The 20,892-nt window shown below is 37.9% G+C and overlaps 1 protein-coding gene and 1 long non-coding RNA gene across 4 annotated transcripts in view; both read left to right on the top strand.

The window, feature by feature from the left end:
• The window catches only part of LOC126924012 (disintegrin and metalloproteinase domain-containing protein 10), an 85,811-nt gene that overhangs the window by 10,935 nt on the left and 53,984 nt on the right, over window positions 1-20,892 (top strand). The gene's annotated exons all lie outside the window — the stretch shown is intronic.
• LOC126924068 (uncharacterized) lies at window positions 8,848-11,630 on the top strand. The gene is made up of 2 exons (XR_007713405.1): window positions 8,848-10,844; window positions 11,393-11,630. It is a non-coding gene; the product is annotated as an uncharacterized LOC126924068 (long non-coding RNA).

Here is a 20,892-nt window from a genome sequence, read left to right as displayed (position 1 = left end):
GCTTCGTGAAAGAATAAGTATGTAGGATAAGTATATATGTTGGGGTTAAGTAACAGTAACAGTACTTTTAAGTAACAGTACTTTTACACCGTTTGAAAAATATACGGCAAATCGGGTGAAGCGATTGTCTCTCTTAGTCCTTTGTTCGCGCCTGAAAACGCTGTATAAATGTCAACAAGAAAAAAATACGATACGATAACGCGAATTCTCGCCGAGAGACAGAGGCGAAAACGGGCCTTTTATGTTTTCGCAAATGTAATTTCTGTGAAGTTGCTACTTTATACTTTTAGTATCGATAGACGATCTGGTCACGTGCGTGTAAAACAATGGTAACTCGATGTCCGTATCATCTTTGAAATTGCGTTACCGCTTGCTCGTATTTTTCGTGATTAACGAAAAAGCGAGAATAACGTGGCTATGTGGATCCCGGTAGCTGAAACAACCAACAAGAAATTGATAAGCGAGATGATACCGAGGAAGGAAAATGAAACGGACGAGCTGGAAACTAGGAAAACAGACGGGAAAGACGACGATGAAAACGGGACTGAAAAAAAAAAAAAAAAAGAACGAACAGGAAAACGAAAAAGTGTCGTGTTGTTCGCGCGCGATCCTTCCGCGGAAGAATTGGATTAAGCAAGAATTGAAGCAGGGAATCGGAAATAAGAAGTTCATGGTAGCAGGGATAGAACTCATACTAGGTTAAATTAAGTCACGTCGAACAGACGGGCTAACGTTCGTCTCTGTTAATTGACTTTTCGACTTGCGGCACTTCTCCTTGCAATTAGGACAGGCCGATTTCTTATTATCTTACGTTTCGCTGCTTTCCTTTGTGTCTGACGTCGGAATGCATCTCAAATTGTAATTTTTTTACGTCGTTGTTGGCTTAGGTTGCGTATCATCCTAATGTCGTTGTTATAATATCAAACGTGTGAGTTGATCGAAACTTTCAAATATTTCGGACGAAATGTTCGCTCTATGAAACATAGATGTCGACAATACGAGATAATTATTACTTGCAAATTCATCTCTCCGAACAGTACATCTATTCTTGAAGGGTTTTAATTGAGTCGTATGTCCGTATAAACCAAGCAGATTCACTTTCTCGCGAAGAGAAACGTTTCGTTTTCCTTGCATTCTATCTTTTGCGTTTGCATTAAAAATTGGTTGATTTTTTTATTTGGATTGATTTTCGATAAAAAGCGTTAAAAATAGTTATATTCAGATATCTTTCTACTAAAAGTTTTAAGCTTATAACTAATAACCTTTGTACGATATTATGTAATTCCTACTTTTAAGAAAGAATTTATTAACGAATTTTAGTAACGAATTTTAGTAACCCTTGATAATTTATCTTAGAACGGAAGTTTACTCCTGTAAAAGAAAATGTATGGCACAAAATATATATGTACGTAATGTATTTCGCAAATTAGGGAACTTTATGTGCGAACTTGGTGTATTTTAAACGCGAGTTATTGCCAGAAGCAGTTGGAAAGTTATGCGATTAAGGAAAATATTAGCCCGCAACTGCATAGTGGATTTTTTTCTTTTTTTTATAAATAGTTAAAGTTTTCATCGTTTTTTTTTTTTTTTTTTTTTTTTTTTTTTGTTTATTTGATGTATAAATATACATTTTCGGCCGTCCCACTCGAACCGTCTACCTAAATCGTCTCTATCCTTTAGACATTTCCTACCACCATCGCATATCCGCCCGATCATTTTTCTCAATTTGTACATTCGTGATCATCGTCTTTCTTTTGATTATTAAATTATCAAGTTCACGGTCTACATCATAATTCTTAATACGTTGGCGATAGGATCCGTTGTAATCGGTCAATTTTATGGTTGCCGATTAACATCGGCCGTGGCTATTCATCGATTATGCTAAATTGCGGTGAGACTAAACTCGAAAACTTGACAGCATCAACGTGCCATCTGTTGGTAGTTAAAATAGAGGGGTAGGCAGCAGGGTTACGGCGAAATTGAATCAATAAATTCGCTCTCTCCGAATGCCCCTATTTCATCCAGCTCTTCAATTGCCGCTCCAATCATGTACTAATCCAATCTTCCAATCTGCCGGTGCACGTTCGGCGAAACTTTTTATCTGCTTGTGTTTTTGCATTCATTTGTTGCACGTTCATACACACAGCCGTACGTATAATCGACATAATTTTTAAATTTGTACAAATGGTAAGGCGAAAAAGAAGAGAATCGGCCGACCACTAAATTCCTTTATCGTATATTACTTAAGCGTATAGTTAGTAATACGAAACAAACGGTATCTCTACGAAAATTTATTCTTTAATTACCGGTTATATAAAAGCGATACGAAGAAACATTTCAACGTATGCTTTCCTTTCGTTCGTAGAACGATTAGCTTAGCTTCTGTACTTGAATAATAAACATTTTGCTATATCGCTGTGTACATATGTATATATTTGAATATTTTCATTAACGACACAATTCCTGTGAAAGCGAGCGACGCAGTTTTACGCGATACTTTTTACATGATGATGATGATTTTTGTTGTTGAATTAGAAGCCACCAAGTTTTAGAATTTGATAAGGAAAATCGACGGTGTGTATTATTCAGTATGTGGATCGATAGAATTTTTCCCCTTTGCTAACGAAACAGCGCGAATCGGTTAAGGTTAAACTAACAGACGGTTTCGGAGAAGCTGATCGACGCGTCACGGTTACGAGTACAACGTTCTTGTAGTTAACTATTTTATAGGTTGCATCATAAAAGTTTGCACTTTTTACGAATGCTTTACGATGTGGGGCACACGTGTAAAAATAATACCCTTAGAAAGAACCAACCACGTTTGCGACGCTTCAAAGCTAATTGGTCGATGCCCATTGGGGGTAGTTACGCGAAAGTTAAGCAATCTTCTGGTGAACTATAAGAATGCGAATAACGAGGAGCGTGGATTTACGTAATCGTGGAGTTGAGATGAAACAAACCAAGAAATCCATAGTGACAAAAATATAGATGGGACAGGAATATCTTCTTCCTTCTTACAATTAGTTTTTCTGTAATTGGTAGGCCATGATCGCACACAGATATTTGCCTGAATTTGTTAATATCCATGCTCGGTTGCTTTGTACTTTTTTTGTTTATACCTTCTATGTATTTGTTTCTGCAGTATTCCGTGTATTTCCGTTTAACTGCAAATTATTTATGGAAACTCGTTCGATTTGTTCTACATAGCTTTTTTTTCAATCTTATGTTTGCTACGATATACATATGTATACATTTTGAATATAGAGCGACAGTATAGTCTAAAGCGATGGTACACATAGTCTAAATGGGAAGTAGCGGAAAAATGGCACAGTGTTAAACGCGTTGGAACGCGTTAAGCCATGAAGGCTGTGTTTTATAAATGAAATTTACTGGAAAATAAAGGGCTCGATCGCATATAACAAAACCTTCGTAGACGCAGCACCGACCAACCATCGTTATAAAATATATATCTGATATTAGTTTCGATGTTACTTAAATGAACTTTTCGTTTTAATCGAGTTTTGTCGAATTTTATTGAAAAAGAAAGCATGCTTTAGAGCGTAGCAAGATGAAAGGAAATTTACCATTGATCTTTTAACAACGCGTTACACACTACAGATAATAAAAATCTACATTCTTAAAAATTAAAGGCGGTATATTTCTAACGGAGATCACCGCGAGTCGATAAATTTCCGAATGTTTGGTAAGAGCAAAGGCGTCGTAATTATCAGCCTGAGTAAACCGCCGCATTACGAACGTAAGGATCAACAAGAATAGACCTTCTTTCTTTCCACTTGATCTTTTTTTATTTCTCGCATTCTCTCCGTCAAGAAGAAGTACGTGCATGTTAATAATTAAAATTATTTGGGTCGATGAATCTGTACCGGCATGAACGAGTGTTCGTGGCGTCCCATAAGATCATCCACATTTAGTTCGTTACGATTAAACGACAGTCCGTCGATGTTGCACGCAGTCGCGAATATTCGATAAAGCCAAAGAAACAGGAAGACTGTCATTCGTTCGTGCCTCCGTTACCGATTTTTCTCTTCCTCTCTTCAAACTCGTTTGCTCTACCCATCCTCGGACCTTATTTTCCGGATCTTTACAGCATCTTTGCGTTCCTTCCTTTGTATGTATCGTCCGTACCGCCGTCTCTTGGTACCATCGGTATCATCTGCATCGATGGTACCTCGTAGCAGAACAGATGTAACTCGGAGAGAAAGCAATCTCTCGTTCGTAACTTTAAATTTCTGGTGGACATCGTTTTCGCTTTGGCATTATTTGTCACTGTCTTGGATGCCAAGTATGCCATTTTATCATAAAGGTAACGAAAATACCATGCAACGTCGTACGACTAAAATAGCGTTGAAAAGAATTTTCATTATATCGTTACGTTAATGGACGAGACTAAATAATTGCGTAATCCAGCCTCAAACATCGAGTCCTTCCAACAGTCTTCGATGGAATCCACCTTCTCACAGGGTTGCATCTTTAGGAAGCATCCTGTAATCGGGTGCGAGGATCCCCAGGACGCGTTCCTAATTACCATTAACGATTATTAATTATAAGATGATAGCCCGCAGCGTGCTTTTACTTTGATGATTATCCAACGTTCGCGATTAACTTATAGTTAATTATTAAGCATTTACGATTCAACGATTAGTTATATTGTGTTACGCTGTGTGACGTTATCAGGCTAGATATACATACAAACTAAATTTACCTTTCAGATTTTTTGTTAGAAAAGATAAATATACGTTTCCTTAAGATCATCTCTTTTCTTGTCTCTATCTGACGATAAGTAGGTAGTAATTAATAATGGCACGAGTCATTCATGCGTTTAGCGAGAACTTTTAACAAAAATTCTTTATACCTGTTTCTTACAGGATATTCGAAAAGAATCTTTAACGATAGTCGTGATACGGTTTCCTCGTTAAATAGGATTTCCTACCTGATAAACTTAAACTCCATTGAGTTGTTTAAAGAAAATGGAACCGCGTCAATCCGGCAGATGATAAGTTTGTTCGCCCGAAGAATCAAATGTTTACCAATGATAATAATTGCCAAACAGGGCAGATCATCGTTAATTCTTACAACTTGAAACAGTCTCGCTAAAGAAACAAGATGATTGTTCGAGGTAAGCGCAAACACGTAGATACGGCAGGAAGAACGAATTGTAAAAGTCGTGCACCGATACGTCTCGTCGTACAAACGACAGAATATCGGCAGAATATCGGAAATACATATTGCATATTCAATATTCTCAAGCTTTTGTCGCCTGTTTTATTCCTCTCTCTCGTTCTTTCTCGTTCTTTCTCGTCCTTTCTCGTCCTTTCTCGTCCTTTCTCGTCCTTTCTCGTCCTTTCTCGTTCTTTCGGCAACACTTCTGGTTACGATCGGTGTAAACCGTCGTATCGATACCGTTTCATTACTAAATCACTGATCCGCTGCGAGATCAAATAAAAATTTAATCGAGTAAAGAAGTGGACGTTCTTTAGAAATGTATCGCCTTCCAACGTCTCTGGAGCAAAGTTGGCAATCGGGTAGCGATATTAGACGAAAGTATGCAACGGAGGGGTTAGGCGAGGCAGCCGGTTTCCCACGAGACGATTTCCTCGGCATCCAATCTCGGTGTGCAGGCTGGCTGCCGTTTTCTTCGCATCCTTAGCAACCAACCCCTCAAGCTCCGTTCGGAAACTCAATTTACCGGATAGCAGTCGGCCGTAGACATACGATTCCAGTCGATACGAGACGAATCTAATCGCTCGTCATCGCGAATATCGACCGATAATGAAATGTAGCTACGTTACTTCTATTACGCGATTTAGTACGATTATTCGCACGCACGATTTGCATCTGCTTTTGCTACAGAGCTGCTGTTCCTCTAACACGACTGTCGCAAATCAAACCGTTAACGTAAACACATATCCGACCGGAGGATGGAAATTCCTCGCTTTGCCGCCAATCACCGACCAAACGATGAATAAATTACTCCCGCTTTTTTTTTTAAATTGAAATAAATTAAAATGAAATCTCTACTGTATTGTTTTGATACAAAGCAAATTGTGCGAAAAAGCGCCAGCTTTTGAGCGATAGCGGCGTAGAAAATGCCGGTCGGATATGAACGTTATGACTTAAAATATGGGTCATTGTCAGCGCTAGATCTTTGTCGTAGTTACATTTCCTGGAAATCTTTCCTTTAATTTAAAGTCGTCGTAAAAACATAAACTATTACTCAGCTTATTCTACAGTTTTCATGTTTTAGAGCTCTCCGAAGCTACCTACTTACATACGCATACATCTCTGATACTTGGCAGTTTGTTCATATCGTATATCGTATTTATCATATTGATGTAAAACTTGAATGAAATGGTAAACAGAAGAGCGTATGAACAAAAAACGGGTGTTGCATGAATGCAATCAGATATCGTTTTTCAGTGGATAGTTATATTCGTGAATCAATAATACTTATCGAAAAATAATTTTACGATATTAAATTATCGCGTAAAAGGAAGAAAGGCGAAGGGATTGTCGTAATGTGTAAGTTGCATAATTTATTTCTTTTTTCTTTTTTAATTAAGGATAATTTCCGTATTACACGTAACGGCGAGAGATTTATAGCAAGAAGGACGAATAAGTTTTTTTCTTTAATAATTTTCCTAAATTTTAATATAGTAAAGCTTATTACCGATTAGGTGAAATGCAATGACAGAGCTCCCTTTTTGAAACCGTGTTAAAGCATTTCCGTTGCCAATTTCTTTACGCTGTTGTTTCTTTCTACGAGATGTAATGAGAGAGGCGGTTACGCGACAGAAAAATTGTTACGGTATGTATAAGCGTAAAGTTAGGCCTGTATAACCGTTCTCTTCTATTCTCTGCTATTAGTCGGCATCTTTTCAATTTGAAAACTCCATGTAATTCGTACAAGTGTACGATTGGCGATACCAAGCGTATGATTGACGTTCGATCTCTATCGAATTCGGTGGAATTTCTATGCTTATAATAACAAAGAACGAGACTAAAAACGACACTGTATTACCCGATGTGCAATCGAGAATATCGATGATATACCAAAATTTGACCGAATGGAATTTCAGCTGGATGCGGTATCCTATTCAAAATCTTGGAGACTAACCGATCGAATTTCGAACTATGTAATTACAGGAAATTCATATCGGTAACAGAAAATAGACATGCCGCGTGTGGGATAGCGTGTTTTTGTTTCTTTGGTTCGGCTCTTCTCTTCTTAAATTTCTTCTACCTATATCGAGTTGCTCTTCTTTTGGTAGACAGATGGTTCGTGTCGCGTTGCGTCGCGTCTTAATCGCTGCCTAGACTCGCTCGAATATATAACTCGTATACCGTTTCAGAATGTGTAAATATTTCTTATTTTTATCATTTTAATATATTTTAATATATTTCGTAGGTTTTTACTTACGGGCACGTACGTTTTCCAAATAGCAAATACCAAATAGCACCGTTCGCAATTGTTCGTATTGTAAATGAAGCCGAATATTGGCAAGCATATTGCTAAGTATATATGCTAATGGGTCTGATGAAAGTAGAAAGGAATTTTTACAATGTTATACGTATTACGTAGAAAGTGCATCGCTATGGCTGTTTTTCTCGCACGAAAAGTTTGGTTCTATCTTATACAAAAGCAGGCGAACAAGTGTACCCACAAAAAGGGGCACCAGCAACGGATAACTTCGTTCAAAGGCTTTATCTCGTAGCAAGTTATACGAGATAGGAGACTGCAAGTTAGATGTCGTACTGGCAGGCCGCATAGTAGCGTGTAGGCCGAATCGTACGAACGAATCGTAAGATGGTGGAAATTTGGTACAGTATTGTGCGTACCTATTCACAGTACGAATCGTTGCGTATTCCGGGAGTATATTCTCGAAGAAAATACGAAGGAAAAAAGGAAGAAAAACGGATTTTCTCGAATACGTTTTTCGACAATATCGACGAACGATCGATTTATAAAATTACGCTTCTTACAACGTTTAAGAGCGTATCGGGAGGAGATGCGTGTATGTACGGGCATACACTGGACTTGCTAGATTTCGAATGAATACGCTCGTAACGAAGAGCAAAGGTGAAAGATTTAATCTGAATTAGGATTTTAGTTTATATTCAGTTGTGAATTTGCAAGTTTGTAAACGCTATCCATCGGATGCGATGGCTAGTTACGTTGGTTCGTTCCATGTCGACGAACGGACCTTTCGTTCTGATTCGAAGAATCTGATTAAGTAGACGAGATAAGATCAATGAGGGATATTCGAGCGGAAAATTCTATTGCGCCACCTGCACAGGTAATTTCGTTGAAAAAGCAAGACGATCCAGGAATTCGGCCAAAAGAAAGAATAACGAGAGGGTGGGACGTTGCGAACAGGTCAGGGATCCAGAGGGTGATTTCCAAAGAGAGAGGAATATAAGGGGAGAATGGTAAAGGCAATTTGCAAGGTTCGCGTCTCGTTCTACCATACCTACGAACGGAGGTTAAAGTACAGCATGTAACCGCGTATCGTAGTCTGCAATCTCTGGCTATGCTATCTGTAACCGCTTTTTCCTTACCTTTTCTTTTATCCTTCTATGCCGTTTTAGTTTTCGCCGTTTACTTTCGCCCGTGTTACGATTCAGTCGAATTACAGCTACGGGAAACTCGACGAATCGTCGAACCTAATCTCTAAACCCGTTTAAACTCGCGCATCCGGAATAAATCATAAATTAAATAATCGGTAATTCTTCGTTTCTTCCATCGGCATCGTATCTTTACTTGTTCGTTATCGTATTTGTACCCTTTGTAATCTAACATACTTAACATACTTAACATACTTAAAAATCCAAAATATTATACTTTCGCGTTGAATATTAAAATCATAAAATTCTTGGGTTATTTGCGTTTGCATTTTTTACTTTGGATTATTTGCGTGATTGATAACATACATGGTAGAATGTTGAGAAAAACATACAACATGTACAAACCATAATACGTTGTTAATACATCAAACATTTCTTTCACGGAGAAATTTCATTTGTCCGATATTTAATTCTACATAGAATTCCATCGTCGGTTGTTCCATTAGTAATTTAGTTTCATTTTCCAATAAAATTTAAGCACATACAAAACGAACATTGTATTTTATATTGGATTTCGTTTCGATCTGATGCGACGTGATAAATTCGTCAAAAATTTATTCGATCAAATTTTCCTATAGATTTATTGAAAATCAAAGAGAAAGAATCCGTACCTATCTGCGTAAGTAGGATTTTCTTCGGTTAAAACGAATATCGCGCAGAATCGTTTATCGAATGACGAGCTACGCTTCACGATGAAATTATACGTGAGATGTCTGTGGTAAATAAAATATTTGCTTCATCGTTAAAAATCCTCGCTTTTACCTCTGCTCTTTGTCGAATTGCCAAATATTGTTGATTTAATGACGATTTTGGTAACGACCCGGAACAGACTTAACGATATTAAAACGAATCCGCGTATTTATTTGTCGTTGACTTTAATTCGATCAATTTATCGAATATAAACTTTTGGTGGCAATTCATCGGGATAGATCGATTCCGACACGATCTATCACTGTAAATGTTTATAGATGCGCTGCAACGGAACTGTACGCCTATCGCGAAAATAGTGAATATTCAACAGTTTTCGTGGCTAGAATGCATCTACTATCGAAAGTGACTACCGAATTTATTCCATGGCTGGTATTTACCACGTCTCTTTGATCGCTAGTCGAGAACCCAACAAAAAAGGGAATACGAATGATCGAATGTTACGTACATATGTACAAGCAACTAAACTTTATTTTTTATAGTGCAATATCCTAAAAGTATGTAATCCGTGAATCTTTCGATCTCGCGATAAAGTAACACGAATAAATTGGAAAACCTTTTAATTGCATATTGACCAACAGTAATTTAATTTACTATTCCACTACGTTTCTCTAAATCAGGTTCTGTTCGTTTATGTAACATAGTAGGAAAAATTACATTCTCCGAGAGTGATGTCAACAAAACTTGTTTAACATAAAAATGTTTTCTCTAGGATATTTGAAATAGTGCAAATAACCAAATTTTTGTTTCGTATCGCGTTTTATATAAAACCATTTTTTCAAATAACAATAAATTCGCGTTTAAGATAAATTTGGTGGTCTGAAAGCCAGACACAGCTTACTTTTACCGAAATTGGCAAAATGGCAAAATCTCCCGAAATGAGCTACTACGAGTACGAGTAACTGCATACATGTATCCATAATATGTATATAATTTGTCTTTAGTTTACTAACTCGCTCAAGTGATTCCACTGTATATGTGTTTCAAACGCACGTACATACGTGCACATTGTCGATGCAATATTCTATTATATAATTGCATGGTACGATTGAGTCGCGCGGCATTATAATTCTCATTGTATTTTGAGTCAAGTGAAATTTAATTAAACGGTCTACATGAACTGAAATATAACGAAGGAGAGCAATTAAACTAAATTGATAAATTTTAATTGGCATCAAAGCATCAATGAATACAATTAATTAATCGAAAAACCGGTAATACCGAGGACGATGTATCGAATTAAAATTTATTAATTCGATTGCATTTTTATGTTACGATCGATTTAAGCCCTAATTATTATCGATTGGTTAGGTGGGTAACGAGCATCGAGATTACGCCGGAACACGTTGAAATCGATAATTCCATTTGCTTTTTATTTTCTATGTTTATTGTGCAAGAGGAGGAGGAGGTGGAAGGGAGGAGGAGGAGAAGGAGGAGAAGGAGGAGAGTAAACAACACTAAAATATATCGCAAACGCTGTACCGCTTGCCGTGGTATTTTTCTTTTTCCCTTTTCCTCCAAGCAATATTTTATATGCCTTTCGATCAGTTGTAGCGTAGAGCGGGCGAACAGCATTCGCGTATCGATGTGTGCCGAAGTGGACGGTGGAATTGGGTAGTCGCGTACTGTATTTCGAGGCGAACGCTCATGTACATACTCGAGGACGATGTATGCACTAGTGTACGAGAACCGATTACATATTTACGCACACTGAGCAAATTGACTCTGGGTGCAAGCATCATGCTGTTTGCTTCCATGAATCGAGCCAATTGCGCACAAAAAATCACGCTCGATCTATTTCCATTTTCCGTTCACCACATTTGTAATCAGCTAACGCTCCGTAAACAGTTATGACTTAAATATATCATGCACGATAAATCTTATTTCCTTGTTACGGATAATACGTGATCTTGCGTTCTCTTGCATTCAAAGCCGGATTTCGGCAAATTTTATTCGAATAACAAATAACTTGTCAAGATTAATTCGCCAATAAAGAATAACGACTTCGTTCGACAAAAAATTATTCGTTATTCGATTTCAGGAGCAATTGTAAATAAGCGGCAAAGCAGGAAGCGAAATTCGGCCATTCGGCCAGGTACAGCCGACACCGCGGTGACTAGAACATTGGCACTTGGAGCACAAGCGATCGCTCGTCGATGACGTCCGCTTCTCCGCGCGATACAATTGACAAGCGGCGAGCAGCCACTCTTATCTTATTTATCTTTGTATTCGAGCAAACACGTTGGCCGAATAAAAAATTATTCGTTATTCTCGAATAATTTCGCTTATCCGCATTTTTTATTCCAAGGATAATTTATTCTCGGTGTTATTCGAACAATGCCCAATTCTGTCTAAGGGTTTCAAATCTCGCTCGCTCCCTCATTCCCTCGCTCCTTCCTCCTGTTTCTTATTTTCCAAATGTCTAGCGTGTGATCGATCGCTTTCCTCTTTTCTCGATGGACAACGTTCGTTTCTTTCACCGTCACACGTTGTACCTACATATGAATTCATATTGCCGTTCGAGACACGACCGATACCATCTCAATGTGTTTGTTGGGTCTCTTAACGTGCGTGTGCTTCGCAAAAATGTAGTCAGCGTGCCAATAATTTCTCTACTCTCTGCTGTAACAACGTTTCGAACTCGACGGTCCAAGTTCCTGAATGGCACATTAAGCTATAGCCACGGATAATGTCGTGTTGCATTCTCGACACAATGTCCGGCGTCCATTTTCCGGTCTTCCACTTTGGCAAGGTGTTCTTCTTCGACCGTCTGCTGCGAACTGGAAAGATATCTTCGCTCGCCTTTAACATGACCCCTTTATAATCAACCGATACTATTTTACATCTTTCTCCATTGTATTTGAGGTGAATAGGCTGCGATAATTGTAGCTGCTGGGGGGTACTGCTGTATTTTCTTCCTATTTAAGAATCGTGGAAGAAAAATCGGATTACGGGCACCGGGATTTGAACCAACCACCCGGGTCCCGAGCGTTCGTAACCTAAGGTGCTAACCACTGCGCTGGCGTTGTCCGGTACTAGTTATTGTCGAGTGGTGGTATTTGCTGTCGAGTGCCGCCACATATTGAACAAAATATAACTACACATGTATACTTATTACGTTTTTATTGCAATCTTCGAAGGTTAGAAAACGTATACATTCCGTTCTCGAATCAAAGACAAATACAATTTTAGCGATGTGGAATTAATCGAAAACGTATTTAAGTTAGAAATTGTTCTAAAAGCATTTAGTAAAATAAATAGTAAAAGTAGCAAACTTTATAATAGGCAAATTTGTAAATTTTGATTTACCGTAAATTTCGAAATGATCATTTTGGCAAACGCTGAAATTTTTTTGCAATTTAACGATTAGATCCATTGAAATCTCGAAACTAACCGAATAACGTACGATCGATGGTTTGTCAATTGTTTTATTATAAACTGACAGATTATCCACGATCTATCGATGATTTCAAACCATGGGTGAGAACAACATTTGAATATCCAAAGGCTATTGTAGGAACTTAAATTTGTCCATGAGAGAGCCTGTAATTTTATTACAGTTTTTAGCCGAATTAAGCCAAATAAAAGTAAAACTTGGAAACGATATCGATGATAAGTGAAAGTAAAGCATGGAAACGATTACGATATCGATGATTGGCTAAAGACTAAGAAATTTAGCGATAGATATGCAACGTACGTACTCAACCTGGTTGTTTAAAAATATTATTGAAAGGAAAAACGGTTTATGCGTATCAGGGGCATATTTTAATAAGAGTTATCAAGGTACGTATTAGCCAACCCTCGTTCCATCCATGACTGGATCTCTCATGCATCCAGCGAGACCGTAGGATTATCGCTGTTAATACCCGACACTTGCTAGTAAAGCATCGTTCTTTTTTAATCCGTAACCGTGGGATCATTCCCTTCTTTTATTCCGTACAAGCGGTATATTTGATAAATTGGTTCGCGTTATTAAATATATCAAGCGGATATAATAATGGTTTATGTATATAAAAGGTTATGTATATAAAAGGTAAATTGTAAATGTCTTTCGTGCTTCGATTAAAAAATATATAATACAGTTGTGTACATACTCGCGTACGGTGTAAATATAGCGATGATTATAAAAGAAACATATTTAAATTGAAATACCATATTCGGTCATGAAACTCGATATATAGATATGTAGCTACATACACACAAAGTACAAAATTAATATTTCAATATTCAAGCTTAACTCGAAATCTAAGATGATTAAATTATTTATAAAGGAAAATTAATCTATACATGTATGTAAATGTCAAATTTTGGTCGACTCTATTAAAATATATCGGTAGCTGAATAATTAAACGCTGAATAGTTGCTCATTTTACATTTTTTCAAGGAGGAGCATGTTCGTTATTTGTTAGTTGTTTGTACCGTATTCCGCTTAAGTACATATATGTTTATTTCTTTAGTTGTTATTTCAAATGCGAGAAAACGTTTCCTTCGAGCGTGTCTCGAACGAAGGCTTAAAGTAAAAGTTAGATAGAAGATGCGTCGAAGATGCTGGCTTCTATTTCTTAAGATCCTTGTGTCGGTCGTCCGTCTTGCAATTACACGTGTCAAACGAACGTTCGTACGATTAAAACGATATGTGTATCTGTTTCAGTAAATTCGAAGGAGGACTTTACAACCTCTTGAAAATTGAAATTTGGATTTACAGCTAATAAACAACTGCGTCGCATAATTTTCGCTTTAAACTTGAAAGGATCCTTGATATTACCGAACCGTTTAATCTCATCATTTTAAAGTTTAACATTATTGCACATTTAACGTTTTTAATTGCTCCAAAAGTGATATTGCAGTACACTGGTTCATTAAACGATTCGGCACAAATGCGTCACATAATATTAACAGCACAATATACTACAAGATATAGTACCGACAATTAGAGAGAAAGAATCCGTCAACCGACGGCGTAATATTTTTTAAGCAAATTTAATTACCATCCGTGATAAAATAATACTTATGTATATACGTACACGTACATGCAACTATGTTATGTACATACCTACCTACCTACCTACCTACATACATACATACATACATACATACATACATACATCTATCTTTTCACTTTTCATATTTTTTTACTGATCTTTTTGTTACTATGTCTAAACAAAATAATATTTTATGTACTTAAAACATAAAAATAAAGTTACGACCGATTAATGGGTAAGCTGTAAATTGAAATTCGAATTTTTATTGTCTAACGTGTAACGTCGAATTACCCGGTCACGATATTAATACAACGGGCATAAATTATTTCTCGCAGATCTACGTTTAGCCGTTCGATATTCAAATTTTATTTTGTGAAAAATCCCCCTACTCTATTTCCTGATCGCTTGGATGTGAAATTGAATTGTAAGAAATTGTAAGAACCGTGCATAGTGCATGGCGATGCGTCGAATTAACGTTTCACCGACGATGGCGTTCGTACGGCCGTCCGTTTGTCCGCCCGTCTGTCCGTTCGTTCGTTGTACGTACTCAACTGGTATGGTGAAATGGCAACGCTATTGCTTTAATGAATAAACATCGAGCCGCTTGAACTCTGCGTTGTGAACGCCGTAGCTCGCCGGTACCGACGAATGAAAGAGTATCTACGCGTATTTGTTTCATTTGTGTTTTGTAAAACTGTATAATCATAGTCATTATCATGGTAATTGATCTTCACGATGAATATCTTTTATCTTGTGTCGAATTGGGATCCTTTGTTGCGCGTGAGAACGTTTTATCGGCAAATAGATCAGATTGTGTGTACTTAATGTAATATGCATACATCGACGCTTCTTTTTCTTTTTTCACGAATGAATACGCCCAAAGTTGTTCTCTTACGTCTGTCTTTCCCTGTTTACGAACAACGTTATTTTTCTTTATGAAGCCTAAGAAAAAGATACAATGACCAAGTTCGTTTCAATGAATCAGAACCAATACGTTTACGTACAATACGTACAACTAACGTCTAACTTTTCTTCGATCGTTTCAGGTAAGTGTTAAATCGTCGAACGAGAATCTGTATCGAAAAATTTCAACCAAACGTTTCGTAAGTATAAACGTACTATACATATATTTGTTCAATATATCGCGAGGAACACCGATCTTACGATGCCACGAATAAAACTAAAGTCAATGATCGGAGTAAGCTCGTTCAGACCATAGACATGGTGCTGAATCGTTAGATATTAGTTATCGAACGGTGATAGTATAAACGAACGAACGGATATAACAGTCGGATCTCTTGTAGCCGCCGATAACGTTAACTTTAGCATTGTATCGTGATTTTTTTGCACGATACAAGGTGATGAATTTCGCATTATCGACCCGCACCGGTTCAACCGTCGTTTCACATAGAATTTTAACAACGAGAGTAAGGGAGATACGTCGCAGCGTAATGCTTTAAAATTAAAATTAAAATTTTCGTTCGCTCGATAACTAGCAATCACGAGCAAAAATTTATATTCGTGTTTCCGTGAAAATGTAACAAAACTTTGCACTATTTTCGCGTAGCATGTCCAAGACCGAACGTGTGTTTTTGTTACTGCGACCGAGTAACCGTTTATTTTATGACATAGGTTTGCTTATGTTTCGAACTTTCTGCTTGATATTCTTCCACTCGATAACCGCAACATTTGCACAACGCTTGTACTATCGTTATCACCTATTATACTCATCTATCGCTATTTGCTCCAGTGAAATTACGTCTGAACGAGGAACGAAGGTTAACGACTTCTTCTCGAGTTTTGCTGCTTTGTAATCTACCGTTCGTTACTTGCTGTTCTAATTTTCGTTTTCTTATCGCAGTCTTTGTCAAGATGAGTCAATTTTCGGCACAATTTCGCACGTTTATAAACACGAACATCACGAAGCAAAAGTAATTAACGGCACTCGGTGCCGTTGTCCGTGTGACAATCTTTCTCGTGAATATCGAGTAGCTCGTTCGTGCAGCATATACAATGTATAGACATATCGCTCCTCTTCTTCCAATATTATTAATTGTAACCTTATATTTCAATGCCAACGTTTTCTCATTCATAGTCGTACACGTGGAGTTTCCTTCAACTTTTATCGCACAAAAGATTATCTTAATTTCTTTTTTCTTATGTTTCTCCGTTTTCTACGAAGCCCAGCAGCGTGACAGCAGGAAGGTGATTTCATAACGATAGATAACGTTTAAATACTCATTTGTCGTGATCTTTGCGAATTATCAAAAAATCGTTTCAATTAAGGTCGAGACAAATAGGATTCGCATCATGGCGAAAGATCCGTATAGAACAACCGTATTTGACACGGCTATACATATATTCGTTATGTCTACGTATCGCATTAAAATGCGACGCGACTCGCGTGTATTACCGCAAATGCGTGACAGCAAACACGATGTACCTTTTGTGCAAAACTCATTTGGCAAGTTGAATTTGTATTCAGAATGTAGCGTAAATTTTGTCTACATCGGGGACTTTTACTATGTAATCCGCAATAACCCGCTGTATAACGCATCCTTTCAATTGTTTTTTAATCCATAGTTTAAAAAGCACGCGTAATAATCTCTATAATTTCATTTTATTCGCTTATTTTCGTACCGTTCTTATAGATAATATATTTAGTTATTATACCATTTTGTCACCGGTACATAGCGATCCAATTATAGTAGAAGCAAACAAAATTCTTGCTGTAAACTATATATTGCGTAATTTTGTGGGCTGGATAACAAAATATTAATACTTGACGCATCGATTCCTCTTTGTTCGATTGTTTGAGAGGAAATCGATTATATCTCTTTCTTAATGATACGTCGACTTTTAAGAATCGCCAACTTCGTATATACCGCGTTGTTGTTATTCCACTTTTGTGATTAACGATATAGGTATGTACGCATATATAGAGTTGTCGGTCAATAGTCGTTTAACGACGATATGACGCTTAGAAATTCCTCTTCTTGATCTCCCAGTCTAAAGATAAACGCAACTTACGAAAAAAATTGTTCGGTTCGGATCGGTGGATATTGTTTGTGATTACGATGCTTAATATACTTAATATAGCAATTTACCACCGGTCAACGAGATCGAACCGGCTACAATTTTAGAAACCGTATTTACCTGGTCACTTACATTCGTCTACGTGCCATGGTGACCAATGAACGACAGTGTTCGGTAAAATGTACTACGTGCTCTATAGAGCGGGCGCGGGCGGGAGGTGGCTAGGTGCATCCTATGGACGTGTGTTTAGTAGGTGGCACAAGAGGAGAATTCTTAGAAGGGAGTTGACGGGAGGATAAGGAAAGAGGGTTGGTAAACACGTGTAGTGGACACAGTGGACATGCATAACCGACTGAATGAAAATGAGATTCAAATTTTTAAAAAACAAGGGTTGTTTCGATCGTTCGCGCCAACGGGAGTCGTAAATTCCCGTTACGATTCGAATAATCGACGCCACGAATCGATCGATCCCTTATTTCGATTAAGATAGTAAGGGTGGTTGAATGAGTATAACACCGATATTAACAGGTTATAACATCCTTTCGTATTGGCGACTGTGACGACTGATTGTTACTTCTGAGCTTTGACTGTTACACTGTTACGTTGAAAGCTCGGTGTGGGTGTGCCTTTTGAGCCAAGCACGCGGATTCGTTGTTTATACTTTTCGTTAGGAAAGTGAGAGTAACGATCCGCGATGCCCGTTGGTTGTAGCCAACGTTGACGAACGAAGATAGAAGGAGGAAGCCTCCTACCAACGTGGCTCGTGGGTGTCCTTGTTCATGGAAAAAACTAGCTTTTCCCGTTAGATAACTACCCGATTCTGTTTACGGTCTTTAACGGTCAGACACTGAAGGACGTCGCACGGACCATCTCACGCGACGTAACAAGGGTAAAGGTGCAGATTCTGCTTACGATTATTCTTCTTAAACGATATAGTATCTTTAGGCGCGTTAAACTCCGTTTAATCTATGAATTTTAGCATCTTTGATAGAGTAATTTTTCTTTGGTGCTGAATCGTTCTCTCACTGTCTCTCCTTTCGATCGATCAGCTTCTGCGAAATACAAAGTAATATCAGACTGATGGGAAACAGAGAGTTGGAAATCGAATAAAGAGTAGTTCCGGATTTAATAAAGGGGTATAGAGGATCTATACTAGGGCTGCCTAGCGACAACCGTGTAAGATAACACTGTGGTAATTTCCAGTTTCTGTCGCCGTTGCAGATAATGCTATAATCTGATCGGAAGTTTCCCTCGTCACATTCCTCTTTTTACTCCTAATCGTTACAGAGGGCTGATTGCGATAAATTTTCCTCGTCACTTCAATTTAAATGGCTTCGCATACCCGCGTGTTCAGTAATTTTTTCATACGTCGTACAAAAAAAATAAAATTCGAAACGCGTATAAAGATCCTCGTTATGGTCCATTTAAAAGCTAAAGAAATCGTTCCACAAAGGAAATCGAAACATTTCACGTAGCGAATTAGATCAGAGTTAAAACTACTGTCAAATATCGAATTGCGTGTAAGTTACTTTTCGAATCTTTCCGCGTTGGTTATTCGTACATTGAAATTTTATATTCGAGAGATAATTGCGTTAAAAAATAATGTAAAATGTTAATTCAAAGTTATGAAAAACGTCAACGTCGCGTCGGTGAAGGAGGGTGGTTCGCGCCGCAAAGTACGTTTGATTTATGGAATGTAATTTCCCTAATGAAAGTGTAGTAGCATCTAATCGTAACGTCTGATCCGCATTGTTCGATTACATCTAATATGTGTATATTAGCAGCGGCATATAGTTGCGAGTGATCGATTCACAGTTGTGATTGTTGATAATGTCATACACTTTCTCAGAGCGCAAAGGCATTAATACGAACTTGGATATAATCACGTTCGAGACGTCCATCAGCTACTCGCGACGCATAGAAGGGTAGTTCGGTTGTTACAAGGTACGCGAATCGTTGAGTTCCAGCTCTCGCGAGAATAGCAATGGGACGATCGATGTCGTACGCATCGTGTAAACTATGAGTAGGACGTCGAGTTAACCAACACCAAGCTACTAAATACGACGTATGAAACTCGGACCATGACACTCCCCAACTTTCGAGATTAAAGGGTCAACTAGTTTCTAGTAACTACTGATTACACCAAAGCATCTTTCGAGTACGTACGTTTAACTACTATCTGGTCTAACAATAAGATTTCCGTTGTGTTCCGTTGATTCTACATACGACGTAGGAGTACAGACGAGTAAAAGGTGAGATCGAAAGAAAGTTTCATCGCATATTTATATTAGATAATATAATTTTTTCGAATATGACGCTTCATGTTTGTTGGCATCGGCAGATTTCATCTTCGAAAATTTTCTTTTTCTGCTACTTATGTCGACTATCGTTTTAAAAAGTTGTAAATAAAAGTAGAATAGATGTAAGTAGCGGCCGAAAGCGAAATTTAGAACGGATAGACGTAAACAATGAATGGTACGCAAGAGGTGCTACACCGTTCACGTTTCAGTATGATGAACCAACGCAAGCAGGATTTATAACGTTTTTATGAAGCCGGGTTCTCCGTAGAATGGTATTCTTGCGGTATACGGCAAGAACGTTGCCTTTCTGTACGCTTCAGTGGAAACTACCCCTTTTATATCCCCACACAGATTTCCTTCCCTTCCCTACCCTTCCCTTCTCTTTCCTTTCCTTTCCTTTCCTTTCCTTTTCTTCCCTTTCCTTCCCTTTCACGGATTCATCTCCTTCTTCCTATCTGGTCTCCCTTCGATCTTTCTCCGAAATTCCCATATGACTCTGATCCATCGTAGATGGAACGAAGCCGTCGGTTTATTAGAGACCAAATAACGGACAAGATCTTGATAAAGCCTGCGAGTTCAGATACTATTAGGAAGAGAAGCTACTTGCGTGTCCCAGGTTGCTTGCCCAGGTACAAGTATGGTACTTGTTAGATTATTTTTACCAGTTCATTAAACGCGCTCTTCGAAGATGCAAAAAGTGAAAGGTTGAGTTTATTACGGATTATCATCGTATTGGCGATGAATTTGAAATTTTAAACTATATATATCGTGTTATCCAAATTTCTAATACGTTACTACGTAGGAAACTCTGCTCTAGAACTTGCTCTGTCATCGTATATACAGCCTATAAAGGATTTCGTATTTCTAATTCTACGTTAGTTTAGTTAGTTTAGAATAAAAGGTGTTTCGCGTTAACGTTCAATCAAAATCGATGAATATCGAACATGATTATCGAGAATCGAAACCTGGTAAGTATTTCGTGGCTTAACGTGGCTTACGATCTTATATGTTGGTATTAATTCGAAACAAGCATCGCATGTAACACGTGCCTCAAAGGCAACATGAATATGTATGCGTAACATAATCACAGCGCACAACCCTCTGTTCGGTAGCAAATCGTGAGTAGCTGTCCTTCCAAACGGAGTACCAGGATCAACTAGCTAAATTACAAGCATTGGTCGGATTCGTCAGTGGGAACACGCTTGAAATGACGAACTCCCTGT

This window comes from Bombus affinis, chromosome 14, assembly GCF_024516045.1.
Source record: "Bombus affinis isolate iyBomAffi1 chromosome 14, iyBomAffi1.2, whole genome shotgun sequence".
NCBI classification, from domain to species: Eukaryota; Metazoa; Arthropoda; class Insecta; order Hymenoptera; family Apidae; genus Bombus; species Bombus affinis.
This window is presented reverse-complemented; position numbering and strand designations above follow the sequence as displayed.